At 35.7% G+C, this 14669-nt stretch overlaps 1 protein-coding gene and 1 long non-coding RNA gene across 13 annotated transcripts in view; one reads left to right on the top strand and one right to left on the bottom strand.

The window, feature by feature from the left end:
- The window catches only part of LRRC7 (leucine rich repeat containing 7), a 206142-nt gene that overhangs the window by 27660 nt on the left and 163813 nt on the right, over positions 1-14669 (top strand). The window contains exon 1 of one of the 12 annotated variants that reach the window (XM_039329126.1): positions 9303-9673. The exons of the other annotated variants lie outside the window; for them this stretch is intronic. The gene's annotated coding sequence lies outside the window, so the exon portion shown is untranslated. Of the gene's footprint in view, positions 1-9302; positions 9674-14669 lie in introns of those variants that run through there. 12 annotated transcript variants of the gene reach the window in all.
- LOC120301638 overlaps positions 1-14669 on the bottom strand; it is a 72545-nt gene that overhangs the window by 6778 nt on the left and 51098 nt on the right. Inside the window, exon 2 of the long non-coding RNA XR_005554964.1 lies at positions 13722-13826. This is a non-coding gene — a long non-coding RNA (uncharacterized LOC120301638). The remainder of the gene's footprint in view (positions 1-13721; positions 13827-14669) is intronic.

Below are 14669 nucleotides of genomic sequence, written 5' to 3'. Positions count from 1 at the left end.
AAGAGAAAAAGTTATATAAAGCGAATATAATGCAGGTTTTTTTTAAAAAAAATGTAAATAAGGTTTAAAATTGTAATTGGCCAAATCAAAAGACCTGGGAAAATCTTAACTCTTTCTCTAAAGGTGAAGAGAATGGTAATGAAACTTAAATCCCAGGGTTATGTTCCAGAGAGTGTAAGCTTGGTTTAAAAAGGCTTTTTACAACACAGTGGGACAAAATTAGCTTTTCCAGCTATTAGTAACCATCCATTTCTCGATTAAAAAAAAACAAGAAAATAAGTAAATTAGTAATTGGAACCAATTTGTTTAAATGTATGTTATGTTTGTATGTACAGTATGTATGTTTGCCATCCTAATTGCTACCAATTGGCTTCTGTGCCTAGATTCAGGTTTTCCCACTCCTACTTAAGCATATTAACCACTAGACCAATCTGCCCTGCATATTTCTTATAGGCTGTTATTTGTCCTAAATAAAGTACTAAATAAGTATTTCAGTACTTATATTTAGGTGAACTAAGCATTTGACATCTGGAGCAGGTTGAAATAACTTATGCATGTTTACCTTGACTAGCTTGTCATTTTCAATTTTGCATGCAACAGTTATGCAACCTGTTGCAAGTATTTTCATATGCATATAATTTCAGGTAGCTTTTATGGCATATTTTTTCGTGTACTAAGGAGGATGCTTTCAGATTACTGTGATAAATTTTGACCTTATTTACACCTTGGGTAGATGTGAGAGATGGTGCCTACAGAGGGGAAAGTGATGGAGTATAGTGAAGTGGCAGTTTCTCAGGAAGGAGGGAGAACATTCCAAGGGGGGGGGGCAAGATAAGAGACAGCACAGCTTTGAGCTATGGACACAAGGCAGAAGAAGAGAATTGGGACAACCACTCTCTAGAATTTCCCAGGATGTATCCATTAGGGTGAGAAAAATAAAAGATCAGGCTGGCAAGATTCTGTCTACCAGTGTCACCAAATAAAAACTGAACTTTGTCTGGATGGCTCTGTATTGGTTTTGGGCTGGGCTACAGTAATACGAGAACTGTGAGCACCAGCCAATTGAAAGATATACAGATAATCCTCAACTAACGACCGTTTGCTTAGTAACTTCAAAAGTTGTGACTGCACTGAAAAAAGGGATTTATGATCAATGCTCGCACTAAGGACCATTATAGCATCTCTGTGGTCACATGATCAAAATTCCCAGCTTGGCAACCAGCATGTATTTACAGTGGTCGCAGCTCCAAGGGGTCATGTGACCACTATTTGCAACTTTCCCAGTACCATTCCAATCAGCAAAATCAACGGGGAAACCCAGATTCATTTAATAACTGTATGATTCACTTAATTACCATAGTAAAACAGGTTGTAAAATTAATCATTTGATGACTGCTTTGTTTAGCAGTGGAAGTCCTGGTCACAATTGTTGTCTTTTGCTATATTTCTTGAGTGAAAAGTAAAAGTAAACCTGTTATTTTATAGAAGAGACAATATGTCTGTTATCCCAGAACTATAAACAATAAATCTTTATTCATTGGGCTCTTTATATTTTTGTTATTGGTGCTGCTGCCTAGTAAAACTTGTGTCTGTTTCTTAGAAAGTCTGGCATGACAATTTAGTTTCTTGACAGAGTTCCTCTCTTTTTTTTCTTTTTTTCTTTTTTTTTACTGTCTACCTTTTATTACTTAAAAGCTACATTATTTTCTTGCCATAACGGGATTTCCAACCTGGGATCCTAATATCGATCCTTTAAAAGTTCTTTAAAATATTGTAATACATTGATGAAGATTCAGATTTAAGCATATATAAATCCTCTTCTAATAAAATGTCTCATTTTATCATCTCTAACCTTGTAGAGAAGTTACAGTCCAATAAACTGATGTCGTTTTTGGGATCTGTTCCAGGCAAACATTTAATCTCCAAGGATGAACAGATTGGAATGAAATTTCTTTCCAAGTGGAACAAATGATGGCAATAATATTCTTGTCTTACCATGAGCTTACTCATATAGCAAATGTATATATTGCAGGTCAGAGAATCTGCCTCTGTGCCTCACAAATTGGTTCATGGGTTCTGTGAATACTTCTAAATGAAAATATGCTTTAAAATCAAGTCAAAAATACTGAATCACAGAAAACTTAGATTCTACAATTGCATTCTACTCAAATAACTCTTTTACTTGAATGTTTTATCTGTTCTGCTTGCATAGAGATGCTATTAGTTATTAATTCTATGAATGTAATTTGAGCAGAATGAAGTGTTATTGATATTAATGGAAGATCAAAATTCAGTGTTTCTATTTTGTAAGGCAATAGCATCCATACTTGCTGTCTTACATTCTATTAAATGTAGAGTCTGAAATTTTGGTAAGGGTACTACTATTTCACTTAGCAGCCACATGGATAATAAAAAAGGAAATAAAATTGAAAAATGAAAAAAGAACTGGCAAACCATCAAACAAATTAGACACAGGATTAAATTACACATAACTAACATTAGTTTGTTCCTAGTACAAGTCATTTCTTAATTCCTATATTTGTGCCAAACAGTCAGTAATTGTGAGCTGAAGCTTAATTTTCACTATAGGTAAGGAGTATGATAGTGTTATAGCTTGTATTTCTCGTAATAAAATATTATTTGGAAAGACTTTTAGGACTTCCTTGAATCTAACGTTAACTATGTTTGCAACCTGCTAAACTGTGGTTTGTTTTAATCCTGGTTGCTTAAGATGAAGTAATCATGGCCTGTTCAATGTATCTTTTGGTTCTCTACTTTTTTATGCACCTCTATGTATTGGCTAAATTATGGCAACCCAAAATTACTTTTTTTGCACTCATAAATACTCCATAAAATTCAGCTGTTAAATAGAAAAAATAATGTGGTTTTCAACCCTTGTTACGATTAATATAACTGCTACAAGGTTTGAATCCTTAGAATATATTCAATACAATAATATTTCAAGGCCTATTTCAAAATGGCTTGAAAATCCCAATAAAGAAAACTTGATAGTTCATAGCCCCATGCATTTTTGAAATCTGGGCCTTTTCTTAACACATCCAAGGAATATTTTGTTAAAGCTAATGTTGGATATGACTAATCCAACACGTTGACCATTCTTGGATTAAAGATTTTGTCAGGGCATAAAGGTAAAGTATTTCTTGGTTTTTGTCTGTTATGTATGGAATAGAACAGCAACTGTCTAGAGAGCTGGGAGAAAGGCATGTTTTGCTGGTTTATTAAGCAGCTTCCACTGAACTGAACTTGATTAATTCTAAGCACGTTTATTAAAAATATGCACCACTGTAGAGTTTTTTTTGTCAGACTTATGTTCAGGTGAATTAGTTATCTGCACCTGTGGAAAAAAATGGGGCAGAAGAAAACAGAATCGATATCCAGAGCTACATTGTTTAGGAAAAATACTTCCTCATTGTGGAAATACCTGTTAATATCTGTACAAACTCAATACTGTATTTGAATGAAGTAGTGTTAATCTGTTTTATTTTGGGTAAGAAAGGCTGAAAATATTTGTAATTGGATTTCTTAGATGCTTTAAGTGCTGACATGCATGCTTTTATCCCCACAATAAGTAATTGTGTTTGATGGCCTCATTCTCTCACTTCTATCAGAACACAATCCCAAACTAATTAGGCACAGATAATAAAATATTTCCAGAATGTCCACTCTGGCTCAGTGCCACTGAAAGAACTTGCTCTCATTTTTTTGTGGTTCAATTTTCCAGGGCACTAATTCCAGCAGATCTGTGTGTTCAGTTTTGTCCACAAATTCACATTTTTTCCTCCAATGTTATAAGGAAAATATTAATTTAAAATATATGGGAAGAATGAAATGGATTTAGTTATTTAAATACAACAGATGATTATGTAATTGTTACATATTCTGAGTACTGGGATATTAGCTGGGGTGCTGCTTGTGTACTGTCTCCTCTTTTGCCTAGCAGAATCTCTTCCTAAACTCCCGGACTGGTTGCCAGACTAATTTTAGAGTCTCCTCAATTTTCAGTGCTAGGTGATTTAAATCCCCATGCATTGAGGATAGGTTTGACAAACATGGATTTGTCTCAGGTAATTGCTGGCTATGTGTGGAATCTCCTAGAATGGAGGGAAGACGTAAAAGAATGGCAAGTTGAGATTCTTGTAAATAAGCAAACAATAAAGAAGCAACTCTGATTAGCTCATAGTGTTGGTCTGATTCCTTGCACCTGATATTAATCTCACCCGACTGGCTATAATGGATTCTGGGGGAACCTCAGGTCTTCATTGCTTCTTGCTGTGCAAGGAATCTAAGCTTCCCAGGCTCTTCACTCCTCCTCTCACTCTAGCTGGAAATTCTACTACATTATGGGCATACAAGTGAACCCCTGGACCACATCTTTACTTCAGAGCTTTCAGGCCATGAACTGGATACGGAGGATATTAAGTTGAGTCCTTTGTTGCAGTCACATGACTTCTCGGTCGGGATGAGATTTGACACTGCCAAATGTCTTTGCAGGATAGATCGTTTATCAAGATGGTCTGCCCCATGTACCTAACGCAGCAGCCCCCAATCTTTTGGGCACCAGGGACTAATTCCGTGGAGAGAGGTTTTTCTGTGGACTGGAAGGGGTGTAGTTTTACATACTGCCTGCATCCCACAGATGGGGCTTCACTTGTTTGCGTAGCCCGTTTTCTGGCATGCTGTGGTGACAGTCCATGGACCAGGGATGAAAAACTCCTGACCTAATGGATCCAGATGGATTCCAAAAAGTATTTCTGGAATTGTCTAATAATTTGACCAGTAGTTCCATTGAGCAGCTTATACAGCTCCTGAGTAGTTTCTGTCTGGTAGTTGATCATGGGAATTCATTATTTTACTTATGGTTAGGGTTAAATGAAGCAGCCGACATTATGCCTGGGATCTGGTAGAAGATAAACCCCAAACTGAATCTGATTAACGATGGGCAAGAAAAATGCCTTCTCTTTGTTCTGACTCTTTAGTAAAAAAAACCTATGCTAAAAAAGTTGCAGACATTTGATATAGTATAGACTGGGTGAAGTCTAAAGTTGTGCTTGGCTCAATGTCTTGCACGATTATGGGGAAGTGCTTTCAGTTTTTGGGTTCTTATGAATTGTTAGGGTACATGACCTCCACCGTATGTGGATTTGATTCATTCTCTTGTAATTCCTTTGGCTGGATGGAAGTGATGATGAACTGGGCCCAAGGAATAATCATTGGCTCTTTCAAAGAAGAGACAATGCCAGACTCATTGAAGAAATCATTTTTACACCACTCCTCAACAGATCTTCCTTGTACCAAACTGTTTTGGAAACTATCACCTAGTCTCCAGACTTCCCTTTCTGAATGAAGTTGTTGAGAAAGTGACTGTGTGATTCTGTTTCTTCAGTTCGGAGATTCCAGGAAGTGGTCATGGGGAATGAAAAGGTTGATCTAGTGAGCATTTATTGTTGGAGTGCCTAGGGTTTGACTCTCTTTACCTGTTTTTCAATCTGTACTTGAACCAATTTTATTCGACAGTTGGGAATGCAGTATCATTAATGTACTAAGGATACACAGTTGTACATCTCCACCTCAACCCAAGCTGGAAATGTTGTAGAATAGGATGTTTGGAGACTGTTAAGATCAAAATTGAACAAAATAACTAAAAAATTACTTATTGAGGAATTTTAGAAAGACGGTGGCTTTTTTCTCCCCTCCCCCCTCCTTTTCATTCAATTGTGTCCTATTCAGACACTGCCTAGTGAAGTCTCTGCAGTTTTCTTGGCAAGGATTTTCAGAAGTGATTTGCTATTGCATCCTTCCTAGGGCTGGCGAAAGTGACTGGCCCAAGGTCACCAACTAGCTTCATGCCCAAGGCAACACTAGAACTCACATTCTTGCAGTTTCTAGCCTGATGCCTTAATCACTGTACACCAAATTGGTTTTTCAGATAGTTAAACTATTAATTCAAAAGGGTTTTCTGTTATTTTCATTTTTTACTTTGGATATGGTGTCTCTCCGCTAAAAAACCAAGTGTACAACTTTAGTTCTTCCTAGACCAGGGGTTCTCAACCTTGGCAACTTTAAGACTTGTGGACTTCAACTTCCAGAATTCCTCAGCCAGCTTTGCTTCTAGGAATTAAAGTCCACAAGTCTTAAAGTTGCCAAGGTTGAGAACCCCTGTCCTAGACTAACATTTTCTGTTGGATACACAAGTTGAAGCTGTGCCAAGGAAGCCTTTTCACTAGCTTCCGCTGGTGCAGCAGTGGCTGCCCTAGTTGAACCAGGAAATCTCAGGAAATCCCTTATCATTACACTGTTGGATTTCTGCAGTGCTTTCCACATCGGGCTACTTTTGAAGATCCCTTGGAAACTACAATCAGTACAGAGTGCCCAACTTTTGGCAAATGAAGGTTTCCATAGGCCTGCGGTACCTGTGTTTGCCAAGAAGTGGTTTCTGAATGAAATTCAAAATTCTGGTCTTACCCTGTAAAGCCCTATATGCCTTGGCTCTAGATAGCTTCATGACAACCTTATTCATACAGAATCAACTTGCATGGATTATGCTTCTTAGCAAAACATACTAACCCTCCCACCATTTCCAGAAAGTTAAAGAAATCTGGACATGTAACCATTAACTTTGCATTCCAACTTCTATTTTATGAAACCGACTTCTCCTTGAGAATAGATTACTACTCCAGGATCTTCTGGAAGCTGGTGAAAACTGCTCTTTCAGAGTGTGTTTGGAGGATGATGCGGTGTTGCTGGTTTGGTTTTATATATTTGTGTTATGATATGAACCTCCAAGTACAAGTTTCATTGGTATATGAAAGAAACTAGCAACGTTCCTGCAGTATGTTCTACATATTAAATAGTATAATATAATATTAGCAAGCTAAGTTATTGGAGTGTACTTTTATTTAAACATACTTAGAATTAAGCCAATGACATTTACAATTGTCATAACTTGCTGAAATGTTATTAATTTCTATAATTCAAGGTCTAGTTCACACACAATACTGAGTCAAGATTTGCTTTAGCATTGATAATCATGTTTTAGGGACACATAAGGCTAACTAGTACTTGATTATATCTGTTGTGATATGTGAACAAAAATAACATTATAGTTTAGCATTAATTTTGAACTGTGTGTGTGTGTGTGTGTGTGTGTGTGTGTGTGTGTGTATAGGACTATACTGTACAGTAACTGAATGCAAAATACAGTATTCAAGTTCTAAATTATTTCAGATGAAAGCAATTAAGCTACAATAGTTATTTCTGTTATCCTTGTAGTTCTGCAATTAAGGAAATATATATCTGTTGTACTGCTTGTGCCTACTGAAGAGGACGATTAAATATATACAGTTCTTTTTTTCTTCTACGGTTCATATCATGTTTCATAATATATAACTACATTTTACTTTGATGGCATGAGTCTGCAGTCTTGAACAGGTATTTGCTCCTTGTTGCTATTTGACTAGTGAAAGTATTGTATCCTTAGATTCCACCTAGTTTCAAGTTAAGAGTGTGCATATTTATACATAAACTAAAAATAATAGATTTGCATAATTTCTTGAAATATGTCTGTATACCACAACTATTTCATGCCTCTGAGAAGAGTCACTTGTTATCTAAATAGCAGGTTGAATACATGAACATGTTCATGCCACATCGCAACTATTATTGGATCAGAAAATGCATTTACTTTCTTCCGATACATTTATTCATCAATTGTTTTTATCCATGACTAAAATCTTGAAGGTTGCAGTGAGTGTGTCAAGTAGCATTGCCTCTTTCCCTCCACATAACTGTGCTATTATTATAGTTTGACAGAATATACTGAGATGTACCTTGTAACAAACTTCTACACCTTTAATCTTGTGAAGTAGGTTAGGCTGCCAGACTCTGCTCTTTGTCACAGGTTTTAGCATTCATTGCTCAGTCACCTTCCAGGATGGAAAATTGGAATTTTTCAGAAACAGGCCTTTATTCCAAAGCTTTTCACTAATCTCCTTCAAATCAGATATGCATATGTAGTACAACTGTATGTCTTGATAAAAGAACTAAATTAATTTCTCATTGTATAAATATATTAAAAAGACCCCACAGCCCAAGTAGAAAGATCGTAAATTGTAAATCAAACAATTAGCTTTTTGACAATTAATCTGAATCTTAATATTTAAGACTCTTTTAGCAAAGCAGTCTGTTGGGGTAGGGAAAGGTTCTCTGCACAAAAGCAACATTTTCAGAGCCATGTTATTTTTTTAGGAATGGGCAGCTCCCAAAGTAGGAAATTCAGACAGCCCAGTCGGTACTCAGTACTTGATCTGACTGTTTTCATCCCAGGTGATGCCAGTAGTATCTGTTTAATGAAAAACCACACCCTCAGAGAGTCAGACATGAGATGTAGATTTTGGCTATGGTACATCTGAAATATTATTCAGAGACATCATCCAAGTCACTCCTGGAATGTGGCACTTTCAACTTCAGTTTGAAACATCCAGATAAGAGAACTTCCCCATAACTTGATTTTCACAGAGGTCACAAAATAGAAAACAAGGCTGCTTACCTGTAATGACTTCTTCCAGAACACAATTAACCTCTTGTAAAGGCTGATCTCATTCAAAACATTTCTTTGTGGTTCTTGCAAGGCCACAAACAAAATGAATGGGAAAGTACTTGGTCGCCATCTCCTGGCTGTTGACAAAAGGAGATGATTCCAAAGATTGCCTTTCTCTTAAATCACTCAAATACATATTATGTATCTCAGATGACAACTTGCATGGTAAAGAGAGATTTTTTGGGGTACCCTTCTTGTAATTTGACTTGTGTTTCTCCTGTTCTTTGGAGCTATTTAGATTTAGGGATCTGTAAAAGGGTTTATTCCCCCACTCCTCTGTTAGTTGATAGACACCAGCCTAATGGTTAGGATACACAGGTTTTGTGAGTGATGTGCATGCATTATTAGTAACAGTTTCATTCTAAGCATGTCCTGTCTAGAGCCAATTGTGATACATTATTCCTGATGATACATTATTCCTTGTAATCACCGTCTCCATTAATAAATTTAGCTTCTCTTTATATACACTTTTGTGAAAACTACATAGAGTGATTGAAAACAAAGAAATAATGAACTGTTATTACAGATCAAGTCCAACAAGAAAAGGATATTTGAAACAAACACACTAGTTCTGGAAAGAACAACATCCAGAATCAGAAATAACAGAACAGAGGCTAGCAGATCAACATCAGTTTATAATACAAAATAAAGTATTCACAGAAGCAGAACTGGAAGAACTGCAAAGATTTACTCAGGGCAAAGAAATCAAAGCCTTGCAGGAAGTAATGTAGAGGCAAACAAGGAAGATCAACAAAGCACTGGAAATAATAAAGTAGCAAATAATAGCTATAGCCAAAAGGTCAGTAGAGACGAAGCTTGAATTGCAAATTATAAGCAGAACCTGCAATTTCAGTCCAATCAAAAAACATTTCTACCAATCCATCAGTTGAAAAGTGGCTAACAATTGGGAAAACCTACCTGATAATGAAAGATCCAGCAAAAGGGGCAGCACCAGGCAACTACAGACCAATTACCTGCTCACCAACAACTTTCAAATTGCTAACTGGTGTGGTACCTGATGAGTCCAAGAGCATCTAGTTGGTATTTCTTGATTAGGTATTCTTTGGCATTCTTGTTCTTCAGCTTCTTTTTTAACCAGTTCTAGCTTGCTTGTGTCTGATCTCATTTTCCAGTCTAATCTTCCATTTTTGTGGTGCAGTTTGTTTGTTTGGTTAGTTGGTTGATTTTGCATCACAAGTATTCAGTTATATCTGCAGCTGTGCTGAACATTAGTTGGTTTGTTTCTTGCAGTAAGTTAGTGTTTATACTTGATAGTGCAGTATTTGCATCCTTTAATGTTTGTGCTAAGTGTTCCTTTGGAACAAGCTTCAATGCAGGCAGCCTTATTCTGATGTTTTTGTGCTGTTCTAGGTGCTCAATTATTCTTTGTTTCAATTCTTTTACTTCTTTAGTTAAAGGCAGAGGAGAGAGTGCCTGGTTTCCAAATGAAAATAGTTCTATATATCTGCTGGATTCCTCTACTGCCAATTCCTAATAGACAAAATGATCTTGTAAAACCGCAATAGAAGGAAGACCAATCTGAATGTAGTGTGGATTGACTACAAAAAGGCATTTGATTCTCTGCCACATGATTGGACAATCAAGTGTGTAGAAATAGCAGGAGTCAGTAGAAACATCAGAAAGTTTGTGCAAAGATCGATGGACAATGGAAGACACAGTTGCAGGTCAATGGTGAGAGACTGGGAGAGGTTAATATCAAGAGAGGAATGTTTCAAGGAGATTCACTATCACCACTACTATTTGTTATTGTGTCCTGTTTCCTCTGTCAACAATACTGAATAACTCAGGCCATAGCTATTAAACGTTAAAAACATCTGCCGGACTATCCCACCTCCTTTACATGGATGATCTGAAGCTGTATGGAAAAATATCATCTGAAATAGAATCGCTGCTCAAAAGTGTCCCTATATATAGCCAAGATATTGCAGTGGAGTTTGGCTTGAACAAATGTGCCATACTTACTATCAAACAAGGAAAAATAGTGAAAACTGAAAGAATCACGATGCTCCACGAAAATAACATTAAGAGTCTGGATGAGGAAGATTACTACAAGTACTTGGGTATCCTTCAGGCTGACAACATCAAGCACACTGAAGTCAAGAAAAAGATTAGAGGTGAATACATCAAGAGAGTAAAAAAGATCTTAAAGTCCAAACTCAATGGAGGAAATACCATGAAGGCAATCAACACTTGGGCAATTCCATTCATGAGATACACAGCTGGAATAGTGGACTGGATTCAAGCAGAACTAAAAGCAATGGATAGGAAGAGCAGAAAAATAATGACAATGAATCATGCCCTCATCCACCCAGTGACATTGACAGACTCTATGTACCAAAGCAAATAGGTGGGCGTGGAATGTTGCAAGTACATCAGATGGTTGAAGAAGAAAAAATGGCTTTGGAAGAATATCTGAAGGACAATGAAGAAGATGTACTGAAGTTAGTATATCAGGAAGGCTTATTGACTACTGGAGAGGCCAAACTGGCCTACAAGAAAAACCAAATGAAGAACAGAATATAGGCATGGGAAGACAAAGCACTACATGGCCAGTACATTAAAAAAATAGCTGAGAAAGCAGATAATAACAAGACCTGGCAATGGCTAAGAACAGGAAAATTGAAGAAAGACAGCAAGGGACTAATTGTCGAGACAAAAGAAAGACAAAAACGTCTGAATAGTGGATGTGGCAGTTCCTGGGTACAGCAGAAAAAAGAGAAAGAACTAGAGAAAAGAAGACTTACAAATGTAAATAGAATGACTGTGGCAAAGAAAGCAAGGGTAGTTCTAATAGTAATAGGTGCCTTGGGTGCAATCCCAAAACAACTGGAGCACCACTTGAACGCCATTGGCATTGACAAATTCACCATCAGTCAATTGCAAAATGTGGCCTTACTAGGAACAGCTTCCATCCTGCGACGATATATGTAATACCATCAAACATCCACATCTGCCTATCCTAGGTCCTTGGTAAGGACTCGATAAGCAGACAAAAATGCCAAATCCAGTCTGAACATCTGGCTGACTGTGCAATGATCATCATCATCAACAACAACAACAACAATAATAATAATAATAAATAATTTGCTATCATTATATAGCAAATATGTACAGTGATTTAACATAGATACACTTATTTTCCAAATTGGGATTTCTAATCCAGATTATACCTAATGGACAGAAAAAATAGTTCACATCTGTTTAATGTGTACAAAATTAATTTGTTGTATATGGACTTTAGAAATAACTGGTCAGATTATTTTTTAGTAGTTTTAGCGGTAGTTCATCAGACTGGAAGAGCACCCCTCAGAACATTTGTTCCATTATAATGTGACAAATGAACAAAACAGATTTTTAATAATAAATATCACTGTCTACAAACCTAGTGTAATCCATTTCCACAAATGTAAATAGGGTGAAAAGTTTGGAAAAAGACTTCTAACTCTTAACTTATTAATAGATACATTTTTACATACTTGCATAAAAATCAGTACCAGGTGAAATACTCAAAATATAATGGAAAACTATGGTGAAATATGCATCATGATTATTTCTCTGAATTTGCTTCTGATGAATTTATTTCCCTATCTAAGCTACTACAGACAAATATTTGTAAGGCAGCCCTTTGATAAACTAATAACAAATAAGAGCTGGAATTAGATTTTATGTTTGGAGAAAGTGAAGGGATAGTTCAATTTCCCCCTGAGAACCAGATGGTATTATTATTTTTTAATTAGAGATAGGACCTTTTCATGCATGGCTGATTTTTTTTTCCAGTTTGCCTTTTCTAAAGACCTAGCTAATTATGTAAACAAAGACTCCACCTATTTTCTTTTTTTAGCAGGAGGAATAATTGCTGTTCTTTCTTAAGGCTACCCAAATGTTGTAGCTAAATGTCACGGTTCTCATATGCAGTTATAGTTCTATCTTTACTTACTGTAGAATAATGTTTCTTTGTGTACATGTAGTCCTCAACTATTTATTTATTTAATGACTGTTCAAAGTTACAGTGGCACTGAAAGAAGTGACTTACGACTGTTTTTCATACTTACGACCATTGCAACATTCCCATGGTCACATGATCAAAATTCAGATGCCTGGCAACTGATTCATACTTAGTGTCCCAGGGTCATGTGATCACTTTTTGCAACGCATTCTGACAAGCAAAGTTAATGGGAAGCCAGATTCACTTTACAACCATGTTACTAACTTAAAACTGCAGTGATTAACTGAACAACTGTGGCAAGAAAGGTCGTAAAATGGGGAAAACTCACTTAACAAGTGTCCAACTGAAATTTTGTGCACAATTATGATCATAATTTGAGAACTATCTGTACATCTTTTCATCACCAAAAAAATGTTTATCAAGAGAGTAAAAAGTAGTAGTTTATTACTGACTATATTAACACAAATCTATATTAGCAGAAATTACAATATATTCCAATTGTTTTATATGAAGTTCTCATTGTCTGAATGCTTTCCTGCCTATATTTTGATATATTCAATCTATTCATAGGTGGGAATGATGGACAATAAAGTTCTGTTGGCAATAAGCTATATATTTTAATTTTCAACTTTTGTATTTTTTTTGTTCCTCTTTCAAGTGTAATGCTATATATCCTAAAACCTCTAAAGTACATATTTTTAAAAATTGTTTTTGTTGTGCCAACATTGACTCTTAAATTAACATAATTAGTGAAGTAATCATTTAAAGTGTCAAAGCCTGGGAAATGGTTTCTTAATACATATTCTTCCTGCCAGTTGGCTGATTTCTTATTGATCATTTTCAGATTTGGCAGCCAAATATGCAGGAATATTGTAACAAACATAACAGAAAACATTAAGTAATGTCATTTTTTGTTCATGTTTCATTTTTGTTTACCTATATCTCTGTCTGCTTCTGTAGATCAAGGCATATTTGAGGTGGTTCAGGAGTTAATCCAATAAATGAAGATAGCATATCAAATAAAATAATCCATTCTGCTTAAGAAGGAGTAATAAGATCAAAACTAAGTATTTTAAGAGAACCTTGTGGAGCAAAAGACTTAAAAAAAATCAGATTAAAGCCACCAGATATACTTACTGGGATGCAATTGTACAAACTAGCCATCAGTCAAAATTTTAGGCTCAGTCATCTTAAGCAAACTTCTGTACTGGTCTAACTCAGTAGTGGTCACCACATTCCTGTCTGGAACAAGAAAAGTAGGAGCTCTTTCCACCAGATCACAGGCTACATGACAGCCTGTTCTAGATTTCAAGTTAATTAAAGTATACATTGAACACATATAGCCACAGGGAGTTTAAGAAACTCTTCAAACTTGTTAAGTTTATTTTGATCCTGTTTAGCTTAGCAAATGGAGGTATTAAAACATTAGAATGTTCATGTCATTGTGAAATTAAATTCAGTAATATTTTGGTTGTATCATGACAATTTGTCATAATAATTAATGATGCACTTTGTTGGAGAACATGTGCAGCTTTTAAAATAAAAGTTTTTATGAATACTTACACTAGATCACATAGAAAACTAATCCATTTCATTTGATTTTTTTCATAATTCTACTGGCTTCATTAGCTGCAGCTGGCGCTATAATTTTATATTGATTCAATACCAAATGTGTACTAGGTGCTATGCAGAAAAGAATGACTCACTTCTTGTCCTAGATTGCTAATAGTATTAAGTCAAATTGATAGGGCAGAAATATCAAAAAAAGTCTAAAATTTAACTTTTTTCCTGAATTTTGATTTATTGGATTTATTCAAATATGCATCTCTTCTTACTTTTCTGTAAATGTTGTGATGGCTGTTCCAAGCTCATGACATTGCTGATAAAATCATAACATTTGAAATATTCACTTTATCTGTTTAGGCAATGTGTATACAATCCATTATTTTAAAATCTTCCAAAGATGCTTTTGTATCTACAAAAGCAACATTAAAAACATATAGGCAAATACAAACTAAAAGAAAAATACTATAAACCTTCTCTTTAAGAAGGAGATCTGCTTCAACTCCAGTGATATTTTATTTC

This window comes from Crotalus tigris, unplaced genomic scaffold, assembly GCF_016545835.1.
Source record: "Crotalus tigris isolate CLP2741 ecotype Arizona unplaced genomic scaffold, ASM1654583v1 scf7180000024387.2241675, whole genome shotgun sequence".
Taxonomy (NCBI): domain Eukaryota; kingdom Metazoa; phylum Chordata; class Lepidosauria; order Squamata; family Viperidae; genus Crotalus; species Crotalus tigris.
This window is presented reverse-complemented; position numbering and strand designations above follow the sequence as displayed.